Genomic DNA, 11,457 nt, shown 5'->3' on the forward strand with positions numbered 1-11,457 from the left:
ATTCCTTCCCTGATGTCAGAATAAGTAGATAAATTGCTCCTTTAAGGACTGATTCAAAGGCTTGAACAATGTGGCCACACCCTCTCTTGACCCGAGGGCCGAGAGAAATTTGGTCATAATTGGACTATGACTTATTGTTCATTAAAGGGATCAGTGGTACTTAAGGAGTTAGATGTAATTACAGGGGCAAAACAATAATTTTGGCCCAGTTGTAATTATGAGCAGTTTGTAAATGGTCAATGCATTGTTGACTGGTTATATCTAATGGACACATAAATATATCTGTAGTGCGAAGAGTACAACTATAGATTTTTAGTGGGTTATATCCAATGGACATAGAAATATATCTGTAATGCGAAGAGTGCAGCTGTGATTTTTAGTGGAGTGACCGACAGTTAATGGATGTTGGGTAATTTAATTAAAGAGTTTAATTAATTATCCAAGTGCCATTGGAGCTTCAATCTACAGGTTCATAAAGTCCACTCTCTAGCTCTACGATGATTATTGGAAATTCATTTTGGATTAATTTGAATTGTTCAAGTTAATTAGGGGAATTAATTATATAAGATATAATTAATATAATGTATTTGATACATTATAATATAATGTTTATTTTAGTGGAAATAAATATTTGAATATGATTCAAATATTAATATATGGATGAGCTTCATATAATTAAATTTAATATAAATGTGATATATATTAAATACCATGAATGATTGAGAGAAATTAAAAATTATAGGTTATATTGTATTTGAAACAATATAAAATCTAGAGATTATGTGTTATATTTGATATAACATATAGTTATATATACATATAATAGGTTAGTTATTATATGTATATATTTATATATTTATATACATTTTATTTTATTTTATTTTGAATCAAATTAATTGAGGGCGTTATTAAATAACTCTCTCCTTAATTTTTCTCTCTAACCATCGTGAAACGTGAAGGGGCAGTTTAGTTTTTGACTCCTTCGTCTTTTTCACAGTAGAGAGGGTCTCTCTATGAATTCTCTAAAATATACTCCTAAGAACACAAAGAAGAAAAGAGTTTTCTTCTTTTTTTCTTAAAACTCTCTCCCTCTTCCTAAAATTTTAGCAGAGCCTACCACTCTTGCTTATGGAACTCTTATACAAGAGTACCTCTGAGCGGAAGCGGATCGTTCCAAATTCATTGTGACAGAATTACCACATTTACATTCTAACAGAACAGATATGCAGTCGGGCTTGCTTCTATTGGACCTGGGGTAACAAATTACCCGCATGCTTTCAAACTTAAACAACAAGAGAACAATAAATACGTACCAGTTGAAGAATTCTTCTTCACCAAAAACATGCTCTCATGGACTGCTCCTCTCACTCTCGCTGGAACATCCAAGCAAATCGTTCACCAAATAATCATCGTCTACCCATGAACAACCTCTACACGAACATAGCAATGGAATGACACCACCACTTAGAACCCTCGGTATTCTCGATGTGAGAATCCAGGAGGTGTGGGCTCTGTTGGATTTGGTAAAAGGAAGGAGGAAATTAAGAACGTATACCACGACGAAGCAAGTGGAAGAATATCGGGTCTATCGTATAGACAATGCTTGATCATTTAAGAAGTGGTACACGATCGTAGCTACGATCGTATAGACGATCGTTTAGTAAATGCTCGAGCGCGCGATCGTTTATGAAAGAGTTAGACGACCGTTTAGCAAATCCTATGCGATCGTTTAGAAAGAAGCGCGCGTGTATATGATCGTGTAGAAATGTTGAACTATCGTGTAGGCTCTCGATTTGCTATACGATAGACAATATACAACTCATGAGCGAATTATCTGATCTCTTTGCAAAATGAAAACGATTTTCATTTTTTTTTAGTTACGAAAACTGCATGAAACCTCCCACTATCACACGGTTACTGAGAAAACGATGGCACAATTATCCTATAATTTTCCAATTAAAATTAATAAATATAATCATATTATATTCATTAACCTATGGTTTAATATCACATGTAAATCATAGTATTTTCTCCTCCATTAGATATAAATCATATTTAGATTATTTTCCTCTAAATAATGTATCTCATGCATAATGTCAATCATATCATATATAATTAACCAGTTCAATCATATCATATATAATTGAACACCCTCTTGTCAATTTGAACACTTCAAACTGACCAAAAAACTGATTCTCAACTTGAATCCATTGAGCTACCAAGGGTACTTTATGAACCTATGGCTCGAAGCTCCAACGGTACGTGAATAGCTGACTAAACTCTTTAGCCATGAGATCCACCATCCGTTAACTTCCAAGCATTCCACTAAAGATCGATAAATGCACTCTTCTTACCACGGATATATTTTTGTGTCCATCGAATATAACCAATCAACAGTACGATAACCCTTCACAGATGCTCGTAAGTACAACTGGGTCAATTTACCGTTTTGCCCATGTAGTTACATCTAACTCCTTAAGTACCAATGATCCCTCTAATGAACAATACAATATAGTCCTACTATGTGTGGACACCTTTCGGGCCATGAGAAGGTGTGTGGCGTCACATCGTTCAAACCTCGAAATTAGTCCTTTAGGGAGCAATCTATCTACTTACCCCTGCTTTGGAGAAAGAGTAAATTCCATCTTGTGTAGTTGAGTTCCCAGCTCCCAAATCAGACGAATCTCCAAAGTGGTAGGTTTGAGTCGGCGATCTAGCCACTCGCACCCATGCAAATCAAAGGACCACCTTCAAAAGCAGGAGTTCCCAACTCACTCAGGATTAAGGTCATGTTACCTATGGTCATCTTAGTGAAGTGAAGTCTTTTTCATGAACGTTGTTATACAATGAGATGTTAACACTTCGTGGTCCGGTCTTATACAAACTCCTTTGTATAAAACACCCCCGCTCGCATGTCCTCACATGAATGATCAGGATCAGATCATCTATAGTAATTCACAACACTTGTAACTATTCTACAAAGCGGGCCGCATCCGTAGCATTACCATGACCTATATTCATATACTACAGACCATTTTGGTTATCACTTAAGACATGATCAACTTGTATGTATCCACATACATGCTTAAGTTACAAACGACAACCAGAGATTTTAGTTTATTGGTTTGTGGTAAAGCAAATAAAACATCAAATGTTAATATACAATAAGTGAAGAATCATATATTATACATCACATGCGTTTTTTCAAAATCGTGTTTACAAATTACAGGACATGAAAGTTTAGGGCATCATCCCCAACAGCTTATTCTCAAACCCTAATAGAGAATACAAGAAGTTATATTGTGGTAGTGGCCATTTGGGTTGCCGTATTTTTTGTTGAAGATCTAGACGAAGAGTTTGTGACCGGACTGAGGGATCTCGTGAAGAATTTTGTCTACAAGGGTAAGTTTCAATTCTTCCCTAATCCTTTTTTCTTATGATCAGCATGCTGTAAAATTATAATGCATAATATTTTTTGTTATGTAAATTTAGATTCAATGAAAAATAAAATTGGGACGATCCCGTCTTAGTTGCGAAACTTCACTGTTCCTTCAATTGGTATTAGAGTGGTGGTTCTTGGCCCAAGTTATTTTTTTTTCCAGAATTTTTTTTAGAGAACTATGGTGGGTATCATTCTATTTTGTTCATAATGATGAAGAGATGAATGTGGTTTGCAATTTTGGATAATTTTAGGATTGGTTTGGAGTTTTTACTGCTTTAATTTTACATATTTGGTCTGTAAGGACCCTTTTTTTTGGACATTAATTGCAATTGAGTCTGTATTATTAAAGTATTGTGTCGTTCTTGATGTTTCCAACGATGTACTGGTGAAAACGAGGCTCAAATCGGAGAACAAACGAAGAAAATCGTCTCTGTATAGTAGCATTGCAACGTTGTGCCCTAGCATTACAACGTTGCAAAGGGCAAATGGAAAATTTTTCTGTAGCGTTGCAACGCTAGGTCTTAGCGTTGCAATGCTCGGAGACGGAAAAATTTTATCGGTTTATGCGTGGTTCTATTCGTGGTTCAGCTGGTTCATGTTCGGTTTACTTGGTTCAAGCGATTCGTGGGTAGTTCAGGTATTGAGCGGTCTGGTTCGTGCAGTTCAAGACTTGGTTCACCTGTTTTGAACTGGTTAAGTTATTATTTATATAATATTTAGTCTTTTGATTAATTAAATTAATATAAATGTTATATTAATTTAATTAATGGTTTAGGAGTTCAAATCCCAGTCCATAAATTGTTGTTTATATTATACATTTGATGTATGATTTTATTATATATTTCATAATATATATCATATAGTAAAATCCCACCATAGGTTATGCATATTCATGCATCATTTATATTATAAATGTTATAATATATAATCGTATGATTTAATTATAACATGCTCATGCATCATATAATACAAGTGTTATAATATAAGTTTGCATGCATTAATAACATAGTCATGCATCATTTAAATTATAAGAGTTATAATATGTAGTGTGGATGTGTGGATGTTTGTATGTTATTAATTATTTTATTACTTTATTATATAAATGTTATGTATGTTTAGTAATGAAATGAGAATTGCATGATGCATGACACTATTTTAGATAATTTTATAAAGTATGTCATTCAATGCAATATATGATTTTAATTTATTTCATTTATTTTATAATTATTATATTTAAATGAAATTAGAAATTAAAATTAATAATTCAGACTTGCATGCAAACTTAGGTTAAAATCGTTTTTTAAAAATAGTTTTAAAGTATGATTTATATAGACCTAAGATCACAAAATTTAATAGGATTAGAAATTAGTTTAATATTTTAAATTAGTTTAATAGGATTAAATTGATTTTAATAAAAGATTAAATTTGTAGCAAACATATTTATAAGGGATCTTTTGTTTAAGGCTAGTTCTGTCTAAGCTGGGGTATTTAAGTTGACCGAAATAGAACACCCCTACCCAGGAATTGACCTAGAAAAGTGAATTAGATAGATTTGCTACAAGCATACAATTGTTGATCAAAATTTGTTAAAGTATTTAACGACAATTAATCAAAATTGTTTAACTATCCAAAGTAAGTGTTACTGTTGGGCAAACTTAAACAATCACGTAGTAAAAATAATTAGCCGTATTTTTCCTAAGTTAATTAAACCCTAAGTTTTTTAAAATACTCAGTGGGAAGAAAAAGATGTATAGGATACGTCATTTTTCAACTCACATTTCTCCCTTAATGTTCACACTGTGATACTCATGCTTGGCCTCGAGGCGCCTTGGGAGCGTCTCCCTTCAAATGGTGTTTGCATGGGTCAATATCAAGGTGAATGGAGAGAATATTTATAGTAAGTGGGAGAGGAATGTGTGTCAACATGTCTTATGCTCTCCTTCATTAGTTTGCAACATGAGATCTTCTTGCACAACCTGTGGTGCCCTGGGAGCCCTCTTCGAATGGTTTATGCATTAGGTCAATATCAATGTGAACTCCAAAAATGGATAGGATCGATTTAGTTTTTGCCCTAATTGGTTTTTCCCTTCAGTTGGCTCATTAGGGCGGAACTTTAGGGATTAAAATTAAGGGTCGCACTTATGAGAAATTGTGAAGCTAGTTAATTATTTCTTGACCAGATCAATGATGACTAATTGTTATGGGAATAAAAGTTATTCTGGTGCAATAATTGGTTGAGAGTGTCTCAGTTCAGTGAAAAGACAACTAACTACCCTTCGGTGGCTTTTAACCTAAAACACTGAAGTATCATTGCAAAAATTAGATGTTAAATGAGGTTCGTTCAGTTTTTGCTAAATTTTGATTGGATGTTTAGAGTTATGCTAAAATCTAATGTAGATCAATTTTTTTCTTTTTAGCAAAAATGTCAAATTGTAGTTTTCCGTTATTTACCTCTACTTGTTTGACTGATTTTAATTATACAATTTGAAAAGATTCGATTAATTTTTTTTTGTGGCTAACGACCTCAACATCATCTTAACTGAGGATTATTCTCAAGTCCTAACAACCCCTGGTGAAACACGAAATGTTTGTGATGCATACAAAATATGGACGAAGGTTAATGAAAAGACCCGAGTTTACAATTTTCCAAGCATACCTGATGCCTTAGCTAAAATATCTGAGAGTATGGTCACTGCACATCAGATCATGCAATGAATACAAGAATTTTTTGAGCAGAGGTTCTCACAATTCAAGCAAAGTGGGGTTGATGACAATGAAACTAGTAATGTAAGCTTCCTAGATAAACTCCAGTTCATTTTGAATGTCAAGGGACAAATAGAGAACAATTGTTGCCAAATCTTATGAAGTTTATCAACGAAGACTGTCCTATGAGATGAAACTTGGAGTTTATGAAATGAGTTATGGAGATGATCCCACTGAAGGAACTCTTATTCAAGAGAGCCAGTGAGCGGAAGCAAGATCGTTCCAAAAGTCATTGTGAAAGAACAAAGCATTTAAAAATAGATAAGAACAGTTATGCATCATCGAGTAAATTACAACATGCTTTCTTTTAAAAACAAAGGGAATCGAATGACATAACTTTGAAGAACTCTTCTTCAAGTATTCCCTCGATCTACATCAGTCAGGCGTCCCAGCAAACTCGATCACGAGCACGAACGCAACAAACAACCAGTGCAACTCACAAACTGTCTGATCCTTGAACCCAATCGAGTATGACTTGATCCTCGATCCTCAAATAGAAACACTCGATACTACCACTCGGTTACCTTGGTATTCTCGATGTGAGAATCTAGGCGGTGTGGGCTCTATATAGATTTGGTAGAGGGAAGGAGGAAGTATACGATCTAGTTAAACAATCGAGTAAGTGGGAGAATAAGAAACCTCTATCATATAAAGATGGATACTCGATCGTCTAGTAAACGAGAGGGAGTCGTCTAGTAAACTCGCACATCGTTCACTCTTTCAAAGTGCTATTGTATAGCTCTTTTTTTTTTTACTCGATCAAATGTTAAGCGATCATGAAAAATGAAAACCTTTTTCACTTTTATCCATCAGTTATCAAAACTGATGGTAACTCCCACTTACAACGGTTAAAGGAGAGAATAACCAACCAAACAATTATCTCATAAATGTTTTTATTATAAATAAATATAATAACTAATTTATGATATTATATTTATAACCTATAGTTTTAATATCACATCATATGTAATATTTAAACCATAGTTCTTCTCTTCTTTATGACATTTATTATAAATCATATTTATATTAATTCCTTCAATCAATATATATAATACATCAAATCAATTATATCACATATAATTGAATCAATTTAATTATATCATATATAATCAAATTCCCTCTTGTTAATTTGAACACTTCAAACTAACCCAAAAAACTGATTCTCAACTTGAATCCGTTAAGCTATCAAGGGGACCTTATGGACTATAGCTTGAAGCTTCAACGGTACGTGAATAACTGACTAAACTTTTTAATCACGATATCCACCATCCGTTAACTGTCGGACACTCCACTAAAGATCGACAGCTGCACTCTTCGCACTACAGATATATTTCTGTGTCCATTAGATATAACCAATCAACAATACGATGACCCTTCACAAATCGCTCATAAGTACAGTTGGGCCAATTTATCGTTTTGCCCCTGTAGTTATATGTAATTCCTTTACCGCTGATTCCTCTAATGAACAATACATCATAGTCTTACTATGAGTTCCCAGCTCCCCAATCAAATGAATCCCCAAAGTAGGTTTGAGTCGGCGATCTGGTCACTCACAACCATGCAAATCAAAGGATCACCTCATAGGTAGGAGTTCCCAACTCACTCAGGATTAAGGTCATATTACCTATGGTCATCCTTGAAAAATGAAAGTCTTTGTCATGAACGGTGTTATATAACAAGACTAAACATTTCGTGGTCCGGTCTTATACAAACTTCTTTATATTGGATACCCCCGCTTGCATGTCTCTACATGCATGATCAGGATCAGACCATCTGTAACACTTTATAACACTTGTAACATCTACAAAGTGAACCGTATCCGTAATGTCACTAGGATAAAATATCCCTCCTGTATCCATATACTACAGACTATTTAGATTATCACTTAAGGCATGATCTACTTGTATGTCTCCACATACATTCTTAAGTTACAACGATAACCAGGGAACATAGTTTATTGGTTTGTGGTTAATGCAACTAAAATATCTCATATTTCATAGACAATAGTGAAGAAAACATCTCACATTATTACATCACAAATGTTTGTTCATACACGTGTTTACAAACTACAGGACCCTACGAGATTTAGAGTATCAACCCTAACACCCACTACTCTCCAAAAAAGGAAGAACTTCGAAGAAAATAAATCTGGTTTATTTTTCTCGGAGACGTGCTTAGTAGAGAACGATAATTCTGCCTGGATAATTAATTCAGGAGCTACTAATCATGCATATTATTTCTATCAAGGATTTAGTTCCTAGAAACAATTGGTAGCTGGAGAGATGACTCTTAGAGTCGATACTGGTGATGTCGTTTCAGTTGTTGGATGATGTATGTGTAGTTCCTAATATCAAGAGGAAATTAATTTACGCTTCCTGTCTAATTGAACAGAAGGATTCTCTATCCTTCTCTGAGAATAAAATGTTTATTTTTAAGAATGGAATGAAGTTAGGCGTTGGTTCAATGGAAAGTAACTTGTATGTACTAAGAACGTTAGTTACAAAAGTCGTGCTAAATACTGTAATGTTCAAAACGGCAACAACTGTTAATAGATCGAGAATTTCTCCTAAAGAAAATGTCAATATTTGGCATCTAAGGTTAGGTCACATTAATCTCAATAGGATTGAGAGATTGGTGAAAAATGGACTTCTAAATGATTTAGAAGAAAACTCTTTACCTGTATGAGTCATGCCTTGAAAAGCAAAATGATAAAACGTCTTTTTATTAGAAAAGGTTATACAACTAAATAGACCTTGGAGCTTATACATTCAGATCTTGATGGTTCGATGAATGTAAGAGCACAGGGAGGGTATGAATATTTCATCTCTTTCATAGATCATTATTCTAGATATGGGTATCTATACCCAATGCAACACAAGTCTGAAACACTTGGAAAGTTCAAATAGTACAAGACTGAGATTGAAAACTTGTTAGGTAAAAAGATAAAAACACTACGATCTGATTGTGGTGGAGAGTATATGGACTTAAGATTTTAGAACTATATGATAGAACATGGAATTGCATCTCAACTCTCAGCCAGGTACACCTCAACAGAATGGTGTATCGGAAAGGAGAAATAGAATCTTGTTGGACATGGTTTGGTATATAATGAACTATGCTCAACTTCCTGACTTGTTTTAGGGATATGCAATAGAGACTATTGTTTACATTTTGAACAACGTTCCTTCAAAGAGTGTTTCTAAAACATCTTTTCAGTTATGAAGAGATCGTAAAGTTAGTTTATGCCACTTCAGAATTTAGGAATGTTGAGCCCATGTGCTAATGAAAAATCCTAAAAGGTTGGAATCTCGTTCAAAAGTATGCCTATTTGTAGGCTACCCCAAGGAAACGAAAGGTGGGTACTTCTTCGATCCAAGTGAGAATAAAGTAATCATATAGAAAAAAACTCACTTCTTAGAAGAAGACCACATTGTTGGAGTTGATGTCTTAAATCTCGTAGGGTCATGTAGTTTGTAAACACTTGTATGAACAAACATTCTGTGATTTATAATGTATGATATTTTTATTAACATTGTTTCTGAAGTATTTGATATTTTAGTGGCATTAACCACAAACTAATAAACTAAGATCCATGGTTATCATTGTAACTTAAACATGTATATGGAGACATATAAGTGGATCGTGTTTTAAGTGATAACCTAAATGATCTGTAGTATATGGATAAGGCTATGTACCTTATCCTGGTGACACTACGAGTATGAACCGTTTTATAGGTGTTACAAATGTTGTAAAATGCTACAAATGATCTGATCCTAATCATTCATGTATTAGACATACGAGTGGGGATATTCTATACAAAGGAGTTTGTATAAGACCAGACCACGAAATGTATAGTCTCATTATATAACGCCATTCATAATTGAGACTTTCATTTCACTAGGATGACCATAGGTAACATGACCTTAATCGTGAGTGAGTTGTAAACTCTTACCTATGAGGGCGGTCCTTTGATTTGCATGGGTGAGAGTGGCTACATCGTCGACTCAACAAGCCTACCATTTTGGGGATTCGTCAGATTGGGGAGCTGGGAACTCAACTACAAGATGGAATTCACTCCTTCCTCGAAGCAGGGTAAGTAGATAAATCGCTCCCTTAAGGATTGATTTCGGGTCTTGAACAATGTGGTGTCACACCCTTTCTTGGCCCGAGAGGGGTTCAATCATAGTGGCACTATGATCTATTATTCATTAGAGGGATCAGTGGTACTTAAGGATTTAGATGTAACTACAGGGAAAAAACGATAAATTGGCCCAGCTGTACTTACGAGCGATTTGTGAAGGGTCATCGTACTGTTGATTGGTTATATCCAATAGACATAGAAATATATCTGTAGTGCGAAGATTGCAGTTGTCGGTCTTTAGTGGAGTGCTCGACAGTTAACGGATGGTGGATAATGTGATTAAAGAGTTTAGTCAATTATTTACATACCGTTGGAGCTTCAAACTACATGTCCATAAGGTCCCCTTAATAGCTCAATAGATTTAAGTTGAGAATCAGTTTTTGGGTTAATTTGAAATGTTCAAATTAATAAGAGGGAATTTGATTATATATGATATAAGTAAATTAATTCAATTATATGTGATATAATTGATATAATGTATTTGATACATTATTGTTTATTGGAGGAACTAATGTTTGAATATGATTCAAATAATTTTCTATGAATAAGATTCATAGTTATTAAATTTAATATAAATATTTTAAGTTATTGTTTAATTTATTAAATGTCATAAAATAAAGAAAAAGAACTATGGTTTATATATTGTATATGATGCAATATTAAAACTATAGGTTATAAATATAATATGATAAGTTAGTTATCATATTTATTAATTATTTGATAATTAAAAATATTTTTCACAATAACCACCCTTAGTGGGTAGTTATACGGTTTTATGGCAAAGTGGAATAAAGATGAAAACTAGTTTTCTAATTATTCTATGAAAAAACACACAAGAAACATTTGATGAGTTTAGTAATCGAGAAACTATACGATAGTTTCAATATCTAAACGATCGAGTATTAAGTCTATGAGCTAGACATCATCTTTTACACGATAGTCTTGTCGTTTACTCGATAGTGTTCCTCCTTCACTCTAAAGCTTCCCTATAACCAAAATAAACCAAAGCCCACCATTCTTGGATTCTCACATCGAGAATACGAAGGTAATCTTGTGGTAGTGTCCGATTTGTTAGCAGATCGAGTTGCTACTTGTTCGAGGGAGATCGAGT

The sequence above is a fragment of the Benincasa hispida genome, chromosome 2 (assembly GCF_027475165.1).
Source record: "Benincasa hispida cultivar pf3 chromosome 2, pf3_genome.v1.1, whole genome shotgun sequence".
Lineage (NCBI taxonomy): Eukaryota > Viridiplantae > Streptophyta > Magnoliopsida > Cucurbitales > Cucurbitaceae > Benincasa > Benincasa hispida.